Source organism: Calidris pugnax, unplaced genomic scaffold, assembly GCF_001431845.1.
Source record: "Calidris pugnax isolate Ruff unplaced genomic scaffold, ASM143184v1 scaffold41, whole genome shotgun sequence".
In the NCBI taxonomy this organism is placed as follows: domain Eukaryota; kingdom Metazoa; phylum Chordata; class Aves; order Charadriiformes; family Scolopacidae; genus Calidris; species Calidris pugnax.
Window position 1 is genome coordinate 29,318,467 of NW_015094509.1, and position 18,550 is coordinate 29,337,016.

Below are 18,550 nucleotides of genomic sequence, written 5' to 3' on the forward strand. Positions count from 1 at the left end.
GCCTCCTCCTCTCCGCCCGGCGCCTGGTCCTGGCGCGGTTGCCGAACGGTCCCTCTCGACGCCTCCCGGACCAAGTGCTTGTGTGACCGGCTCTCCGCCTTCGCCATCTTAGCCCAGCTCAGTCCCGACATGGTGAGTCGCCGCGGAGGGAGGAGCAGAGGGGAGAAGGAAGGGATATACACACACACACACACACACACACACGCGGTGAGGAGGGGGGGAGAAGAGAAAATGAAGAGGGAAGGGAAAGAGACGCGACCCCGGGATGGAGCGGAGCATCCTCGGCCGCCCGGGATGCAGCGGAGCATCCTCGGCTTTTGGGTACCGCGTACCTGGGTGAAGGGGGTGGAGGGGTCTGTCCCCTCCACCCCCTCCACCCATCCCGCCCCCCCCTCCCAAAACCCTCGGGACCGTGGAGGCTTTGCATCACCTTCCTCGCCGCCCTTCCTCTCCCCTTCCCCTCGCCCCTGACCGCAGTTTTGCAGGGAGTGTGTGTGTAGGGGGGGGACACCACACCACACACCACATCACACCACACACATTGGGGGCTGCTGCTGCACTGCTTTCCCCCTTTTCCTCCCATCCCTCCATCCCTGCGTCCTGTGTTTTAAACAGAAATAGCGTTAAATGTGGGGGGGGACCAACCCCCGCCGGGCGTGTTCACTTCCCGGGGGCTCCCCACGCATGAAATCTTCACACGTGCTTTATTTTGAGGGGGAGGAATCGCCCCTCATCGCCTCCCTCCCCTCCGCAGCTCCACCGTGTGTCTTTCCCACCCCCCTCCACCCCCCAGCCCTGCTTTGGGGTCCTTCTCATCACCCCACGCTTTTTTTTTAGGGGTGAAGGGGTGTCCCCACTCCGGAATAAAGGGGCCGGGGAGGGGAAGAGTTGGGAAGTTTTGGCCGCTGTCGGTGACACGAAGCCGGTGCCGCGTCTCGGACGGAGCCTCCGTAAAAAGAAAAAGAAAAAAAAAAAAAAAAAAAAAAAGATTCCTAGAAATTATCACCGGGCGGGTGCACCCTGAGTCAGAGATGGGGGCACCAAAGGCGACCCCAGGGGGGTCAAAAGGGGCTTCACAAGCTCCTCTCTTCCACCTTGTCCTTTTTAATTTTTTTTTTCTTCTTTTTTTTTTTTTTTTTAAGTAGTTCATCCCTTTTTGGACAGTTCCCAGGTTCATAGAGCAAAGCTCCCCTCCCCTCCACCTAGCTCTTCTCCATCTGCCTGGGCACTGGGAGTTACTGGGCCCTTGCAATTATTTACTAATTATGCCTTGCTTGTTAAATGCTGGCTTAATTCAGTGAAAGGGGAGGGGAGAGGAAGAAAGGAAGGGTGATGGTGGTAAAGGGAGGGGGGGGATCACATTTTCCAAGATGAAGGTTTGGTTTATTATTAGAAACACTAATGTATTTGGTCCACTAGTTACCATGGAAACAACATCTGCACTGAAGTGGTTTTAAAGACACAGTGTTGGTTGTGTTTGCCCGGGCCCTGTGCAGGCCCAGCCACTACAGGGTTGTGAAATGAGCTTTGGGGCATCAGGTAGAGACGTTCTTGGGGTCCTCTTGAGAGAGGCACCAAGCTTCTGCTCTCGGTAGAGATGCGCTGGTTGAAGGATGCTTGAAAGTAGGACCAGGACTGGGTTCCTGCTTGGAAGGGGCCTGGAAGGAGCTGGTTGCATTGATGCTGGTGTCCCTGTATCAGTCTTCTTCCATGGGTTGTTGTTTCCCTGTCTTCCCACCTGGCAGGCTGAGATCTGATTGAAACTAAGTAGGCAGGGAGGTAGCCCGCTGGGCTAGTGGTCTCCAGGAGTGGTACCCAGCCTTTAGGTGGCCAGGCTGATCTTAGGTGAGCCACCTCCTGCAGTTCTGTTCCCTGCCTCTCTGTACCTGCCCTGTGAGCCTGCAGGGCTGTGTTCTGCCAGAAAAAAACGCTTCACCCTTCAGCCCAAGCTTAAATGTGCAGCTCCAGAGGTTGTGATGACCACCAGCATGATGGATGGATAAGCCTTGTCCAGCATTGTCCATGCTGTTGTTGCAAGTGACCCAGTCCTAACAAAGTTTAGGGAGGTTGCGTGGTCGGAGAGAATAAATTGTGATTTCTGCCTCAGGAATACCTTTAAGGTGAAGCCTGAAATGAAGCCAGCCCAGGTGTGTAGCTGAGCTGCTGGTGAAGGTCCTCTGCTGCTCGTTTTTCTGGAAGCGGGCAGAGGACCAGGCAGTGTGGGAAGAGAGAGTCAAGGTCCTCTGCTGCTCGTTTTTCTGGAAGCGGGCAGAGGACCAGGCAGTGTGGGAAGAGAGAGAAAGGAGTCTTTGACTTGGCTCAAGCAGAAGTTTCTCTGACGGAGGGCGAAGTCTTTATGTTCATGCAGTGCTTGGCATTGTTTAACTAAGCAGTTAGGAAAAAAAATGGTTAATTTGACAAAGCCAGATATTGCTACCCCCTCAGCTCTTGGTGTTTGGAGTGTTATCTGGATAACACAGGGTTGGTGTAAGCCCTTTATCATCAGTGCAAGTATTTTTGCATCTGAAAGTGGGCTTGGCTGCAGGAGGATGCAGCTTCCTTCCCCCAGGCATGTTTTATTATATCTGCAACTAACCTCTCAGCTGCTCCTTTGGGGTTTAGGCCTAAAATTGCTTCCTTCTCCCGCTTTCCAACTCTGCTGGCTGCTGGTTGGGTTACGTTTTCACAACTCTTTTTTATTTTATTTGCCCAGCCTGAAGTTGACTCCAGCATCAGGATGAGTCCTTTGGCCATACGGGGAGGGAAACTGGGGACAGGTTATCTCCTGAGCCCCCCTCCACTCAGCAAAACCCAGGGTTTGTTGATGCTGTGGAGCGTTGTTCATCCAGGTCCTCATGGTACCACCCTCGGTTTCCTGACCGAGTATCATTCTGAGCAAGCCCACACTGCCTCCCTTCCCCAGAGGTGGCATCTCATCATCGTTGGTGTCTGTGGTGGTGACATTTATAGTGCAGTTTTTCATGTGCCTTTGGAGCTCTCAGGACAAGAAGCTCTGTCCGCCTGTGTCATTAATATTATTTATTGCTATAAATCTTCCTTCTGGAGTCTTTGGCCCCGGCAGTTTGAAATATTTGTAACCCTGCTATGGGCACAGCTTCTTTGCAATGAAAAATGACCAGGAAAGGCTTGTAGGGGGTGACTGGTGATGCTCAGGCAGACAATTTGGATTTGCCAAGGACAGAGTTTCCCCAGTTAGGCCCCGAGAGTTGCTCATGTGGTGGGAAAACAAAGCAGTTTTCCTTGATTTCAATGAAGTTAGGGGCTAAAAGTGCTGTGTTTTGAATCGTTTTTGCAGACAGATGTCCTTAAACAGTGATGGAGCTGTTCGGCTCAAAAGCTGGAGTTCAAATTTGCCTCTTTCTCAGGGTCCAATTTCCCTATTTTGACTAGACAGGGGCAGCCTCTTGCACTGGTTCAGCACAATTGCTGTTTGACCGTCATGAAAGATTAAAACCTCTTAGATTAAGGAACACAGACAAGCTTTCTGAGGCCACCTTCTCATTTTGGTTTTATACCAGGCATAGCTTGGTAGGGCAGGGGGATTGACATGCTCTGGTGCTACACCTGCATAATAGCAGTGCTAATAGAGAATACGGGCAAAAGGAAACTGCAGAACCAAGTGTTCAAACTAAACCTTTGCAAACCACAGTCGGTGCGATTAAGAGTCTTGTGGTGGTGGTTTTTCAGTATTTTGTGGTGGTCTTGGCAGTTTGTTGGAGATGGGAAGGAAAGAGAGCAGGAGCCTGAGGATGCACAGGAGAGCCTTTCACTCTTTGGTTGCCTTGTTTGAGTTTGACTCGTGTTGTCTCTCCTGCCGACCAGCTCGTGCTTGGCCTTTATAAAGTCCATCAAGCTTTAAAACTTGGTTCTTACAGCACTTAGGACCATAGTAAGACCGTACAAACGTGGGCTTTCTGCCTTCTAGCCTGGTCCGCAGAGATGCAGCCGATCAGTTGGGTGTCTGAGCTCTGCTCTTATTTCCACTGTTAGGGAAGGTTGAAAGGTGCTGGTGGCAAGAACTTGGATGGATGCTGAGCTGCTTGTGTCTGTGCTGAATTTGTTGAGCGTCTTGTCTCCGCAGTGGCATTTAGTGACAAGCAGACGGTTAGCTGGAAGGGTTGTACAGCACCTGTGTATTTTTTTGGGGGTGTATTATAGCAGAGCTGATTTGGAAGCGTGCTGGCGAGGCAGCTGAGTGTAAGCAGTGGCTGCCCTGACCCTGCGAAATCCCAGGGTGTTGGAAGAGTCTTTGTTCATTGTTATCTCCAGTTTGCATGAATGCAAGGCACCTTTCGTGGCGTGCTTCCTACCCAAAGGGGCAACGGCTTCTGAGCTTCTTCTGAGATTCTTCTCAAGGTTTTTTTTTTTTTTCCTGAAAACATCTCGGTGTTGTGTGTAGAGCAGACAGGAAGAAATCCTTTTTACTCTGGGGAAATAATGAAGCGTGCAGAGAAGGCTTTCAGCGTACGTCTTGGCTGAGCAGGCTGTGGGAAGGGAATCCACGGGCAGGTCTGGTGTGAGCTTGCCATATCTTGAAGATCTTCCCTCTGAAAAGATCGCCCTAAGGTGTGTGTACTTCAGGGAGAGCGGGCAGACACAAGGTGGGTTATTTTGAGCTCCTAAAACTCTGCACGGCCTCACTTGCACGGGGAGTAGATCCAGGTTTTCCATCAGCACGCTTTTTCCCGTGGAAAAAATGTTGATGTTAATGAATTAAAATATTTTGTAAGGGTGTAGCAGTTCTGACAACTTTTTGATGGGAAATTATAGCAGTGTTTCACATTGATAAGACCAAAGCACTTTATTTGAACGTTTTATGAACATTTTAACATTTATATTCTGCCATCGTTTATCACGTGAGATTTGGAGTCTGGATAAGAATAAAGCCTTTTGCGTACCTCGAGAACAGCCAGTTCTCACTTTACAATAGTTTTCAGGTTTCATTAATAACGCTGCTGCTTCTCCTGCAATATTAACCCTGATTCAAAAGCTGGACTTTTTCTGCTGACAGGAAGTTCTCAGTTTTGCCCAGCTCAAAGTCTTAAGGCATCAAAACACTGCCAGTTTGCACAGAGGAGGTCTAGGGAAGAGTTTTTAGACCGATGTATCTGGGCTTTTTGGCTAAGCTGTGGGCCGAGAGCTGTTTCGGTGCCTGCAAGGGAAATTGTGACCTTGGGCTAATCACTTGGTTGTTTTCTGCTTCCGTTTCCCCAGCTGCAGCACCCTTGCAGGTGACATCCCAGGCTGTGTGCATCCGTGTTTGCACAGTGCCCCAAGCCTGAAGGGTGCTACAGAAGGCACCGAGTGCCATCATTTCCCTGAGAGAGCATTAGGAGCCTCCGTTTGCTCAGTTAGCAAGAGCCGTGCCAGGGCAAACGTTGCTGAGCTGCAAACATTTTTGGCTTTTGAGGTCCAAATCCTCTGCAAACCTCCCGCACTTGTGCTGTTGGCACCTCTTCCCGCAATCACCCTGCCCTCTCTGGGATGCTGCTGTGCATAGAGTGTCTCTCAGGAGCTGATTGTGCCTCTTGCTGCAGAGCCCTTGAGTGGGAAATGCTTCCTAAAATTTCCTGGGGATCTGTGCTGTTACTGCAGGAGTCTCCCTGGATACAAAATCATGGAATCATAGAGGGGTTGGGATTGGAAGGGACCTTAAAGGTCATTGAGTTCCAACCCCCCTGCCCTGGGCAGGGACACCTCCCACTGGACCAGGTTGCTCAAAGCCCCGTCCAACCTGGGCTTGAACCCCTCCAGGGATGGGGCAGCCACAGCTTCTCTGGGCAACCTGGCCCAGTGTCTCACCACCCTCATGGTAAAGAATTTCTTTCTAGTATCTAATCTGAATTTTCCATCTTAAGGCATCAAACCACTGCCAGTTTGCATAGAGGAGGTCTAGGGAAGAGTTTTTAGACCATCGTATCTGGACTTACTGGCTAAGCTGTGGGCTGAGAGCTGTTTCTGTGCCTGCAAGGGAAATTGTGACCTTGGGCTAATCACTTGGTTGTTTTCTGCTTCCGTTTCCCCAGCTGCAGCACCCTTGCAGGTGACATCCCAGGCTGTGTGCATCCGTGTTTGCACAGTGCCCCAAGCCTGAAGGGTGCTACAGAAGGCACCGAGTGCCATCATTTCCCTGAGAGAGCATTCGGAGCCTCCGTTTGCTCGGTTAGCAAGAGCCGTGCCAGGGCAAACGTTGCTGAGCTGCAAACATTTTTGGCTTTTGAGGTCCAAATCCTCTGCAAACCTCCCGCACTTGTGCTGTTGGCACCTCTTCCCGCAATCACCCTGCCCTCTCTGGGATGCTGCTGTGCATAGAGTGTCTCTCAGGAGCTGATTGTGCCTCTTGCTGCAGAGCCCTTGAGTGGGAAATGCTTCCTAAAATTTCCTGGGGATCTGTGCTGTTACTGCAGGAGTCTCCCTGGATACAAAATCATGGAATCATAGAGGGGTTGGGATTGGAAGGGACCTTAAAGGTCATTGAGTTCCAACCCCCCTGCCCTGGGCAGGGACACCTCCCACTGGACCAGGTTGCTCAAAGCCCCGTCCAACCTGGGCTTGAACCCCTCCAGGGATGGGGCAGCCACAGCTTCTCTGGGCAACCTGGCCCAGTGTCTCACCACCCTCATGGTAAAGAATTTCTTTCTAGTATCTAATCTGAATTTTCCATCTTTCAGTCTAAAACCATTCCCCCTTGTCCTATCACCACAGTTCCTGGTAAAGAGTCCTTCCCCATCTTTCTTTCCATTTTTCAGTCTAAAACCATTCCCCCTTGTCCTATCACCACAGTTCCTGGTAAAGAGTCCTTCCCCATCTTTCTTGTAGGTCCCCTTTAGGTACTGGAAGGGTCTATAAGGTCTCCCTGGAGCCTCGTTTTCTCCAGCCCAACTCTCTCAGCCTTTCTTCATAGCAAAGGTGCTCCAACCCTCAGAGCATCTCCTCTGGACCTGTTCCAACAGGTCCATGTCCTTCCTGTGCTGAGGACTCTGGAGCTGGATATAGTGAGAGTGAGGAAGGGACACTCTATCTGGACTCCTGCCTGTCTCAGGAGAGCTTTATGCTTAGATTGGGGAAGGTTATAGTTTGTAAGTGCTAAGGGTTTGTGGGATTCACCCATCTCCTGCTCCACAGGAGGAACACCTGCTGTGTTTTCTCAGGGGTACCTTTCCTTGAGGTCTGTGGCAGCCCGTAGGAGCAGGCTGTGATTCTGCAAATCACAAGCTTGTCTTTCCTTCTCCCAGCAGGGATGCTCTTTTCACTAAACCCAGGATAGTCCCCCTGAGTTTCAGCAGGCGTTGAAAGCACGGAGAAGATAGAGTACGAACCAGCTGGGCAGACAGTTTTCTCCTCCTACTCTCTCTCATAATACGATTAGAGAGTAAAGAGGACGTGTGATGCCCTTAGATGGCCAAATGGGCCAACCCACAGTCTGGCTCGCTCTTAAAAGAATTGCATTATTTTTCAAACGTGGCCTTTCAGCACAGGAGGCTGAATTGGGATCCTGCGTCGTCCCTTGGCTGGAAGTCACCTGCTTTTAAACGTTTGCTTTGTCATCACTGACCTGAAGTCTGTCAGCATGCACCGCAGAGTGAATTGGGGCTAAATCTCATTTGAGTTTGGAGAGGATCCGGAGTCAGTGTACAGATGATTTATGTTGGGTTTTTAGAGGAAGGGGGATTACTGATAGGGTTTGTGCTGTGCTCCAGGGAGCGGAGGAGCCCTGGGTTTGTTATTTTTGGGAGATGTGAATGGAGATTGCCATTGCTGTACACATATGTCTAAGAAGGGATCCCATCAGCGGATAAGTGATGGGTGTTGGAATGTGTATAGGGAAGGAACCAGAGACGAGGGTGATAGGAAATCCCTTTCAGTTCTTCTGTGCTTCTAGGAGAGACAACACTTGAATATCTTAAAAGACGACAGGTAGCACACAAGGTAATAATAGGAGGATTTGGCTCAGCATAATAAGCAGGCACTCAGCATCCCACCTCCTTCCCGACTGTCTGCAGATTCAGCTGTCTGTCGATCCAGCGGGGAGTTGGGTAGATTTTCACAGCTGACAGCTTTTCCTTCCGCCGGGTTTCTGCTTCGCGCTCGTGGAATCGCTCGGCTCTTTAACTCAAGGCTGAAACTCCAGGCGGTGGGATTGCAGCAGCGTGGGGGCTGCAGCTCTTTCCATCCCCCCTCCCTCCCTCCCTCCTTCCCTCCCCGCGAGCCGGAGCCAGGGATCTCCGCGCAGCCCTGGCAGTGACTGTTCTGCAGGCAAACGCTGCATCACCCTGTATCTCTTCATCTGGAGGGGAACGTGGGAGACGAACATGATCAAGTGGCTGGGAGCTTGAAACCGATGTGGGATTCGGTGCTTCAGCGTGAGTAACACCCAGCCAAATTCACCCTTTTTTGGTGTAAAGGCAAGAGTTAACCAAGTCACCCCAGGAGCAGACCAGGGCTGAGGTTAGTCCCTTGTCTTCAGCTGAAATTAAAGGTTGACCGTGCGCGTCTGGGTTACTGCATGTCCAGGCATTCCTGAGGGGTTTGGTGCTTATTTTGAGCTGCAGTGCTTAATGGCTTGTTGCCATGAAGGCGGCTTAGCAAGTGTGACAGCTGCCCTATTACCCAGCCACAGCTTACTGCTCCGTTAAAGGAGGTGTGGATTTAAGCCAGGACACCAGAGTCTTCCCAGTTCCCACTTTCCCCCTTCCTAAGAGCTCAGAAAGCAGCTCTCGGACTCAGCCCGGGCAGATTTGAGCCAGCAAGGGCCAGAAATGTGAACGAAGTGGGTGAGCTCTGCTTCCCGGGATGCTCTTCTCTGTGTTGAAGCAGGATGACTGGTGCGGTACGTGAGGGTGGGAGAGTGTGAGTATGTGCGTGGGAGAACATGATGTGTCAGAGCTGTGGTTACCTCCACGCTGATGGTGAGCGGAGGTGAGGTCTGTGAGACGGGTTGACTCTTTTCTCAAGGAGAAGAGGCTGAGGGGAAAGAGGATAATAGTCTCCAAATGGGTAGAAGGTAGCTGCAGAAAGGGAGTAATCTTCTTTCTGTGTCTGCTGGGGATTGGACTCAAATTGCAGCGAGAGAGATTTAATTTAGGCACAAGGGAAAACCTTTTCTAAGCACCGAGAGCCTAGGCTCCATCAGCAAAGGTTTTCTTGAACAGACTGCGGATGGTTTAGATGGCTTTGAGGCAGGTGAACGGGTGAGCTGAGCGTGTCAGGTCTTTTCCCACCCTCTTGCCTGTAATAAAAGTTGTGGCTGCCCCATCCCTGGAGGTGTTCAAGGCTGGATGGGGCTTTGAGCCAACCTGGTCTGGTGGGAGGTGTCCCTGCCCAGGGCAGGGGGATTGGAACTAGATGATCTTTAAGGTCCCTTCCAACTCTAACCATACTACAACTTCATGATTCAAATTCTGTAAACTTGATCACCTTTGTGTCTGTGTCTTGCTGTGTAAAAGAGAGACATGTGGCAGATGTGTGGCATGTTGCTGTGGGGTGGAGGAATGGGACAGAGGCAGATGGGGAAGGCCTGTTTGGATTAGGGCACATATTTGGAAAAATCACAGGGTCTGTCAACGACTGGAGATGCCACTTTACCTGCTTTCTTTATCCAGTCGTAGCTGTTGATCTACTATTAGTTTATATTTACCATGTGTTGTTTGGACCCCCACGTCACCTGGGAGGCTTCGCTGTGGAGCACGACTTCAATCTGCTCCGGGCTGAAAGAGCCACAGATTCCACCAAAATAGGTGGAGTGCAGCTGAAATTTCCAGCTGAAATACAAGGATGCTTGGATACAGGCGGGTGTGGGGGCACATGTAAACAGCACGAGGGCATTAGTCATCGCGATCCGCAGTAAGTCGTGGCACATCTGCCGTTGTCAGGGTTGTTTTGTAGGCATTGCAGGGTTTTACAGAGGAGGTTTGAAGCAAGAGCACTGGGTAGCTTGCTAGGTGGTTTTTTGGGGGAGCTTCTCCCGAGGCAGAGGACGGCGTGGGAGACATCACAAAGGTGCTCGTTTGAAAATGGGAACAAGTGGGTGATGGAGGCTGGGTTTCACGGGCTCATCAGGGGTGGGAGTCAGCGCATTAGTGCTAAATGAGATTACCTCCCTTTTCAAAGCACTTCAAGGACTAAGAACGTTGTGTTTGGAGAGTCAGTCGAACTGTTGAGCGTTGCTTGTCTGGCTTATATCATTCTGCACCCATCTCCATAGTACTTCGGCCTAGAAAAACCCTTTTCAGGTGATTTTGGCAAGCTGCTTCACCACCGAGCGCTGCTGTGCCCTGCCTAAAGGCTAAGGTTGCCCTTAAATTGCCATGAGGTGAGACATAAAATCATAGAATGGACTTAGAATCATGGAAATTAAGACATAATTATATATTTTTTTACAACAAATGCCTACTCATTTAAACCAAAGTTTAATCAGTTTCTGAAAGGCTTATGCCCTTCGTCTTTTGCTGTCTATGAAAAGCTGAGTGGACAAATCCAGTGGCAAGATTTTGGCTGTAATGGAAATCTTAAAGTGAAAATGGACAATTTGCATGGAAAACAAATGTCAGACCTGTAATTATGAATATTTGAGCTGGAAAATTCCTTCTAAACGTTGAGACTATCTAATCAAGAAATTGGGATTATGCTGTGCATGGTAACAGTCAGTCAAAACTAAGTCTGCAGCTCGAGTCTCACTCGCTACCTGCCCTACTAACCAAATGGATATAAAGAATATACTCTATAAATCTGTGAAAGCAAAATGACTCTTTTCCCACAAGCAAGACAATGCTTTCATTTTTCATGACAAATTGTTCTTTTTGCTCTTTTAAATATGGCAATCATGTCAGCCATTCCCCAGTTGGGGAATATCCTACTACCAGGGCCAGTTTTGATCTTGTTTATATCAACTCGGTACAGTTGTAAATCCAGAGGCTGTTACAGTTTTACTTCCCAATCACTCATCTGTGAGTGAGATGGGCATCGGGGCCAGAAGCTCATTCCTGGAGAGCTGCTTTGAGATCACTGTTCCATGTGGAGGAAATCAGCACCAGTGTCCCCCCAGTAACCAGCTGTGTATTTCACTGGGTAGGTAGAAACATGCTGCATGCCACAGGCTCTTCAGATTGTGGTGGGAATAAGGCCATCGTTATCATCATAACAGCTTAACGATCATCTGCTAAATGACTGAAATCCCTTCATCTCCTTTTCAGAAGCTAGCTCTAGTCAGTAAGGCCCCGAAGGCCTCTGAGGACTGATAGTCCAACAACCTTTATTTCAAGGTTGTTGGTTCAACCTGAGTTCAGGTCAGGAGCCATTGCCAGTGTGGGCACCTTCAGTGGTTGAACAATGAGAGGTGGGTTCCTACAGGAGTGAAAAGGGACTGAACGTAGGCAGCGTTTAAGAGGTGTTTTAGAGATGGCTTGGGCACAAGTGTTCATGGCTTGCTCTTTGGATGAAACTTTTTTTCACAGACTGGTCTTCAACATTCAAGGATGTTAGAAAGAGAAACAGAAAATAGGCTTTTGTTCTCCATCATGATAGGCAGCAGGGTGAGACCTTATAGCAGCCTTCCAATATCTAAAGGGGGCCTACAGGAGAGATGAGGAGGGACTATTTATCAGGGAGTGGAGCGATAGGATGAGGGGTAACAGTTTTAAACTGAAAGAGGGGAAATTTGTATTAGATATTAGGAAGAAATTCCTAATTGTGAGGGTGGTGAGACACTGGAGCATGTTGCCTAGAGAAGCTGTGGATGCTCCATCCCTGGGGGTGTTCAAGTTTAGTCTGGACTGTGCTTTGAGCTACCTGATCTAGTGGGAGGTGTCCCTGCCCAGGGCAGGGGGGTTGGAACTCAATGATCTTTATAGTCCCTTCTAACCAGAACCATTCTATAATTCTGTGATATGAGCATCTTTGGCAGAATTATTCCTCCAGACACTGTGGCCACAGGTCTTCTCCCCCTCCTCAGTGGAGTCTCTCCAAAGGGCAGGATGCAGGGGGATGGAGGAGGCAAGCGTTGCCCATGCTATGGGGAGAGCTGCCAGTCTGGCATCACTCATCAGCGTGACATTGATAAAGTAAAACAAATAGCGGGCTGTTTTGGAATAATTTGGTAAAATGCTGTCGCCTGGCATGGGACCAAAACACTGCTTAAATCAGGATAAACACAGTCTGGATTCCACCCTCATTTTCCATTCCCAGTCTGCCATGGAGTTATTTTATTTTAACCATGTAAATCTTACCACGTTTCCCTGCAAGGTGCTCAGCACTGCTGCGGGGAAGTTACCAGTGACCAAGGCACACTTGTGAAACCAGGGCAAGAAGGGCAAGGCAAGGACCAGCTTGCAAATCAGTTATGGACTTTGAATTAATTTTCCTTTGGATAGTATAGGAAAGGGATAATCCCAAGCAGAAAGGAGCAGTAAAGAAGGCTCATTTTTAATGTAGTTAAAGCATATGTACATACTGTAAAATAACTCTATTAATAGTAATAATAACAATAATATTATTAATGATTAATTCCGTAGCAAAGGCTCTAGCACTGTCCTGTAATTATCCCTATTGTTTAATTGTTATAATGCTCCCTAACTATATCTTCGCTTGTGACAAGTGGCAACATCCAGATGTGGTCCATGAATGATCCACTAGGCAGTATGGACAAGACCTCTCTGTGTTGAGCGGTGAGTTTGTATGAATATTATCCATACTGTATCATTTCATCTCAGGACAATGGAGTGAGTCCCAAACCATTTTATTTTCTAGGACTGACAGCGAGATAGAGTTTTGCTGCTTCAGCCGTGTACTGTCAGAGAACACTATGTCAGTGGTACTGCATAATCTGATTAAAGTTCACTTCTCCCTCTGTTGTCTCAGGGGGAAAGAGCACGTACCCATAGAGGAATAGGCCATTTTGATTATTACCAGCTCTATTCTGGAAAATGGTTCTATTTTCTCTTCAACGTCCTTTAAAGGGAAAGGCTGGAACTGAGCAAGTCCTACCATCTGCACGAAGAGCAAACCAGACGCTCCATCTGGCCAGCTCACAAACAGTTAAGCAAAAAGCTCCCTCCTCTCCTTCCTCCATACCTTCCCATGTTAATATTGCACAGCAGAGAATGAGATGCTGGTGCTTGATTGTCCTGACATAGCCCTAGGAACCCCCTAAGGCATTTACACGTATCAGAAATCTAAGCTGAATTCAGCTTTGGAAGAGAGATGGAGGACAGGCTGAGAGAGTTGGGCTTGCTCAGCCTGGAGAAGGTTCCAGGGAGACCTTATAGCCCCTTCCAGTACCTAAAGGGCTACAGGAGAGATGGGGAGGGACTCTTGATCAGGGAGTGGAGCAATGGGATGAGAGGTAATGGTTTTAAACTGAAAGAGGGGAGATTTAGATTAGGTAACAGAAAGAAATTCTTTGCTGTGAGGGTGGTGAGACACTGGAACAGGTTGCCCAGAGAAGTTGTGGCTGCCCCGTCCCTGGAGGTGTTCAAGACCAGGTTGGATGGAGCTTTGAGCAACCTGGTCTGGTGGGAAGTGTCCCTAAATGATGGAGCCACGCACTCGTAGTTGACCTGTGGGTGAGATGGGAATAGACCCCTGTACTCCTTGCTTGTCATCCCCTTGCTTGGCACACTGGTTCCAAAATTGCAGGTCATAGAAGGATGCAAAGTGCCTTGTGGCTACTCAGCAGAGCCCCATCAAACAGTGATTTCAGTAGCTTGGCCAAGCAAAGTGCAATGGGAAAGGGGTGGGGAGCGAATAAAAGCATAGTGTATTTTAAATAATGATAGTGAATATGTTTAGGAACAGCTGGCTAAGCAGAAGGAGGGTGGTCCTTACATTTAATATGAGCTTGATCCAACCTTCCTTGATATCAGGACTGGAAATTGAGGCATTGAGGGTGCAGTCTGGTAGTTCTGAGAGCGGCGGCAAGCAGACTGTGGTGCTGACAACTGGCAGGTAGATAATGTGTCCTGTTGACTCCCGTAATTCCCCACCAGCCCGAAGGAAATTATCCTGACAGTTCCTATTAACGAGCGGCCGTGTGACCACTCCTCTGCCATGAGAGCTTCATCAAGGCTGTTTGCTAAATGCAGATTGCCATGTTGTATCTTGAGAGCAGACTCAATACTGAATGAAGAGTAAGCAATTGTTAATAAATAGTAGCACGTTAAGATGTCTCTCTGGGTGATTTTTGTGTACTGTAATTACACGGAATTGCCTGTTAGACTGGCCAAATTACATAAAAGGGGCCCTCAGAGCCACAAATGCGTTCCCAATAATGGGTGACTATTAGCTTTGACATGAGAAGCCTGTAGTTATGATACGAAGGAAGCAAAAAGAGGTAGTAATTCTCTGGGTCTGTTTTGCAATGACACGGGCTGAGCTGGGGAGGTTGTCAGGCTGTTCCAGAAAGAAGTCGTGAAAAGATTATTTATGAATGATGCCACTGAGCGATCTTCATGTAGGGATCTCAGAGACCTCCTCAGAGGTTAGAAGACAGAGAAGTCTCTGGGGAGACCTTATTGTGGCCTTTCAGAATATAAAGTATTTTAACAAACACAATGAAAGACGTTTTGCCAGGTTTTGTTCAGGATAGGGTTAATTTTTTTCATAGTAGCCAGTATGAGACTATGTTTTCGATTTGGGCTGTGTTGATAGTACAGGGATGTTTTCACTATTATTGAGCTGTTCTTACACAGAGTCAAGGCCTTTTCTGCTCCTCGCACCACCCCACCAGCGAGTAGGCTGGGGTGAACAAAATGTTAGGAGGGGACACAGCCAGGACAGCTGACCCCAACTGACCAAAGGGATATTCCATGCCATATGACGTCATGATCAGCAATAAAACCGCTGAGTGGAGCTTGGCAGGGGCTGCTGTTGCTTGGGGACAGGCTGGGCATCAGTTGGTTTGTGGTGAACAGTTGTTCTATTTGCATCACTTGCTTTTCTTAGGTTTTCGGTTATTTCCCCTCTCTCTTTGCTAGTCTCCCTCTTCCTTTTTTTGAATTATTAAACTGTCTTTATCTCAACCCACAAGTTTTTGCATTTTTACCCTTCTCCGTGAGCAGCTGTGTGGTGCTTTGCTGCCCAGTGCAGGGTTAAACCATGGCAGCAGGACCTGTAGTGACAGACACTGGCCCAGGTTGCCCAGGGAAGTTGTGGATGCTCCGTCTCTGGAGGTGTTCAAAGTAAGGTTGAACAGGGTTTTGAGCAACCTGATCTAGGTATAGATGTCTCTGCCCATCACAGGAGGTGTTGGACTAGATGAACTTTGAACTTTAAAGGTCCCTTCCAGCCCAAACCATTCTATGATTTCATTAAAAAATGGTTTGGTGCCTCCTCGCTGCTCCTCTGCTTTGAGTTGAGTGAATCCTGTAGTCCCTCTGATAATGCTGAGCTACCAAAAAAGCTCTTTCCAGCTTTGGCCCTATCCTGCCTTCACTAAATCCCTGCTACTGCCCATATTTTGAGGTCCACCAAAAAGAGCTTTGAGCTCTTCCTCTCTCCCTGTCTTGCAACAAATATGTCTTCTGGGAGGTGAAAACTGGGCTTTCCCTTGAGGTTCTCCATCTGTATCTGTAGTTTTACCATGGGGCTCAGCAACTGGCATGCCCTGACGTGGCCAGACAGCTGGACACCAGTGCTACTTTCATTGAGTGCACCTGGATGATGGTCAGGAGAGTGGTAGTGGGGTATGAACAGCACCTGCTTATTCAGTGGGTCTGCTCTCTGTGTGTGCCTGCCTCCTTCTGTGGGCAAGTCAAAGCATTGTTCCTCTTTGTTCTGCAGAGTCCTTGGCAGTGAATAACATACATCAGCTACACCTTTGCCAGCTCAGTTGCTTCAAGAACCTGGTTCTCACCCAGGTGAAGTTATCATAGCACCACTCATGACCAAAGTCCCTAAAATTGCTGCCCTCTGGGGTGGCTGCTCTCCTTCTGCCTGGTGGTTGTACTGGGGTAGACTACATTTCTGGTGCTTTACCACACCCCTGTGGTGTGTGTGATTCTAACAAATTGGAAATTAAAAGAAAAAGCAGGATTTTTTTGGCAGATGACAAGAGCATGTCCACCTCTTCAGCCCTTCTCAGTTGTTTTCTTGCAGCACTGACACACACCCTTTTGTTTAGAAAGCTGTTCACTTTTGTGAGTACTGCTAAAAGCATTATTTTCCAGCAATTTTTACAACCAGCTCTCTGCTGTGACAAGAGTTGTCCAACGAGCGACAAAATCAATACAATGTGGCTTAAAAAATCTTCTCAAGAATTGTGAAAAGCCTTTAGGCCAGTGGCACAGTAAAATGGTTCCTGAGCAATTCTTGGAGTAAATCACAGCCACCCGGCCCAGTTCTTTGTCAGAACCATGGATTGAGTCTCACTACTTTGAGCTCATGACCTGCGAGGACTTGCTTGATCTTGCAAAGACAAGTGTAAGGGGCAATATAGTCACAACCTACAAGTATCAGAGGGGCAATTACAGAAATTATAAAACCAAACTCCTCTTGCTTGTGCCTGATGATTTAACAAGGGGAAAACCCACAAACTGTAGCTTTGGTGGTTCATGTATGACCTTAGGAAAAAAACCTATCACCAGGAGAGCGCTGTGGCCCTGGAATGGTCAGCAGAGGGATGGGAGTTCTCCATCTTTGAGAACTTCCAAGACTCATCTGAACAAAAAACCATGATCAGTCTCACCTGATGTTAGTGATAGTCTTGCTCCAAGCAGTAAATTGGATTCAAAAGCTCTAAATGTCCCTTGCAACCAATACTTCTGTAATTTTCTGACTTCATGAGTCTTTAATTTCAAATGTGCAGGAAGTCAGGCTCAAGGCAACCACTCTGAATAGCAAACACATTTCTAAAAACAGACAAAGCCCAGCACTCCAGATTCCCAACTCATATCTCTGTATTTAAATTGGGAGCAAAATCAATGGTTTAATTTTTCGGTGGCTTTATTAGTATGATGTTGTACCTATAATGACTCTGTTCGGCCTTTCTTGATATCAAGGATAGAAAAAGCTGAAAGAACAGCTTGCTTGTAAGGTCTCAGGCAAACTGCGCGGCATTAAGAAATACCATTTTTGACTTTGTTCTAATTGGAGCCTGTTTGACCCTGGAGCCAGAGCAGGGTAATGGAACAAGCACGGCTTGAATGAAGTCGCTTTTCACAGTGTTGTGCAGAAAGCAGGAGAAGAAATGAGAAATGCAGAGAATGTAAGGGGTGGGGGGAGAGGGAGAGCCAGAGAGATGCATTAAGAGGAAGAAGAAAAGGCAGAATATGTCATGTAGAATGGCCAAAGGAAGAGAGGAAAGAAGACAAAGGAGAGGAAAAAAAATGAGGGAGAAAGGAAGGGAAGGAAATAGAAGAGAAGGAGAAGGAAGCAAAGTGAAATTGTAAAGAAAAGAGGAGTGTCCTGCCAGGCGGAACGATGAGGTGGTAGGACAGCGAGCAGCCCCGGGCAGTGGAACTCGTTATTTCCATCCCAGCTGATGTCATTGATTGCTTCCCTCGTCCCTTGTCAAGCTTGGTGACAGAATCGCAGGACTTGCGACTTGTAACAACCTGCTCTGTTCCTGCTTAGCCCAGGCAAAAATTTTCTTTCCAGCTCCAACTGGGCACAGATCCGTCTGTGTTTCAGGGTGCTTCTGGGTGGCACCCATCAGAAGACATATGGAGGTGGCGAGGGGCAGGGCAGAGTATGGGCCACCTGGGACCTTCTCCAGACTAAGCAGGTGGAGACCCTTTTTCTGGCCTGTCCTTTGCAGACAACCAGTTTGCTCCTCAGCTCTGGTGCTGGGAAGCTCCCACAAGACTGCTTTCTCTCTCACCTGGAGAATGCCTTGCTGTTTTTCGCTTGGTTGCATTATTATTTTTTAAACCAACCTTGCTTTTCCCCCTCCTTCTCCTCCAAAGAAACTTCCCTTGCAAGGTTCAGATCCTACAGCGTCCGACCACCTTCTGTCAGGGGGTTTAATTAGTCAGAAGAAATAAAACAAACAATGCTTCATTTGCCAAAGGGAAGAAGTAGGGGAGGGGGAAAGGAAGATAGGGAGGACAGAGAAACCTTAATAATGAAGAAACAAAGCAGAATGCTAAGCTACGTGGGCCTAAGACTTTATGATTTATTATTCCTAAAGGAGTGAGCTCCTGTTCTTATTGCAGGCAGTGTTTTTTATGGTTATCCACTCTCATGATGCCAACAGAAATCCCATCAGGGCTGGACCAACCATCCCTTCTCTGTAGGGAGAAGGGATGAGCTTTGTAGCATCACTTCAGCATAAGTCTTTCTGGTGGGCATGGGTTTTCTAAAAGTTTGGCTGAAAGATAGAGAAGGAGGTGCAGATCAGGGTCTTTTCTGTGGGAAGGGCTGAAGATAGGCACCACCCATAAATGTGGCTTCCACTTGGCCTGTCATCATTGTATAATTTCTTGTCAATGAGCAAACATCTGACCTAGGAATGGTCCAGTACATGCAACCTCTTACTCGGCTGATGAAGGATCTAGGAGAGGGTGATGAGTGATGTGGGAAAGGGGATGGGAAAGGG

At 48.3% G+C, this 18,550-nt stretch overlaps 1 long non-coding RNA gene across 1 annotated transcript in view; it reads left to right on the top strand.

Annotated features, from left to right (window-relative positions):
- The window catches only part of LOC106902212, a 31,917-nt gene continuing 13,367 nt past the window's right edge, over nt 1-18,550 (top strand). Inside the window, exon 1 of the long non-coding RNA XR_001414450.1 lies at nt 1-132. This is a non-coding gene — a long non-coding RNA (uncharacterized LOC106902212). The remainder of the gene's footprint in view (nt 133-18,550) is intronic.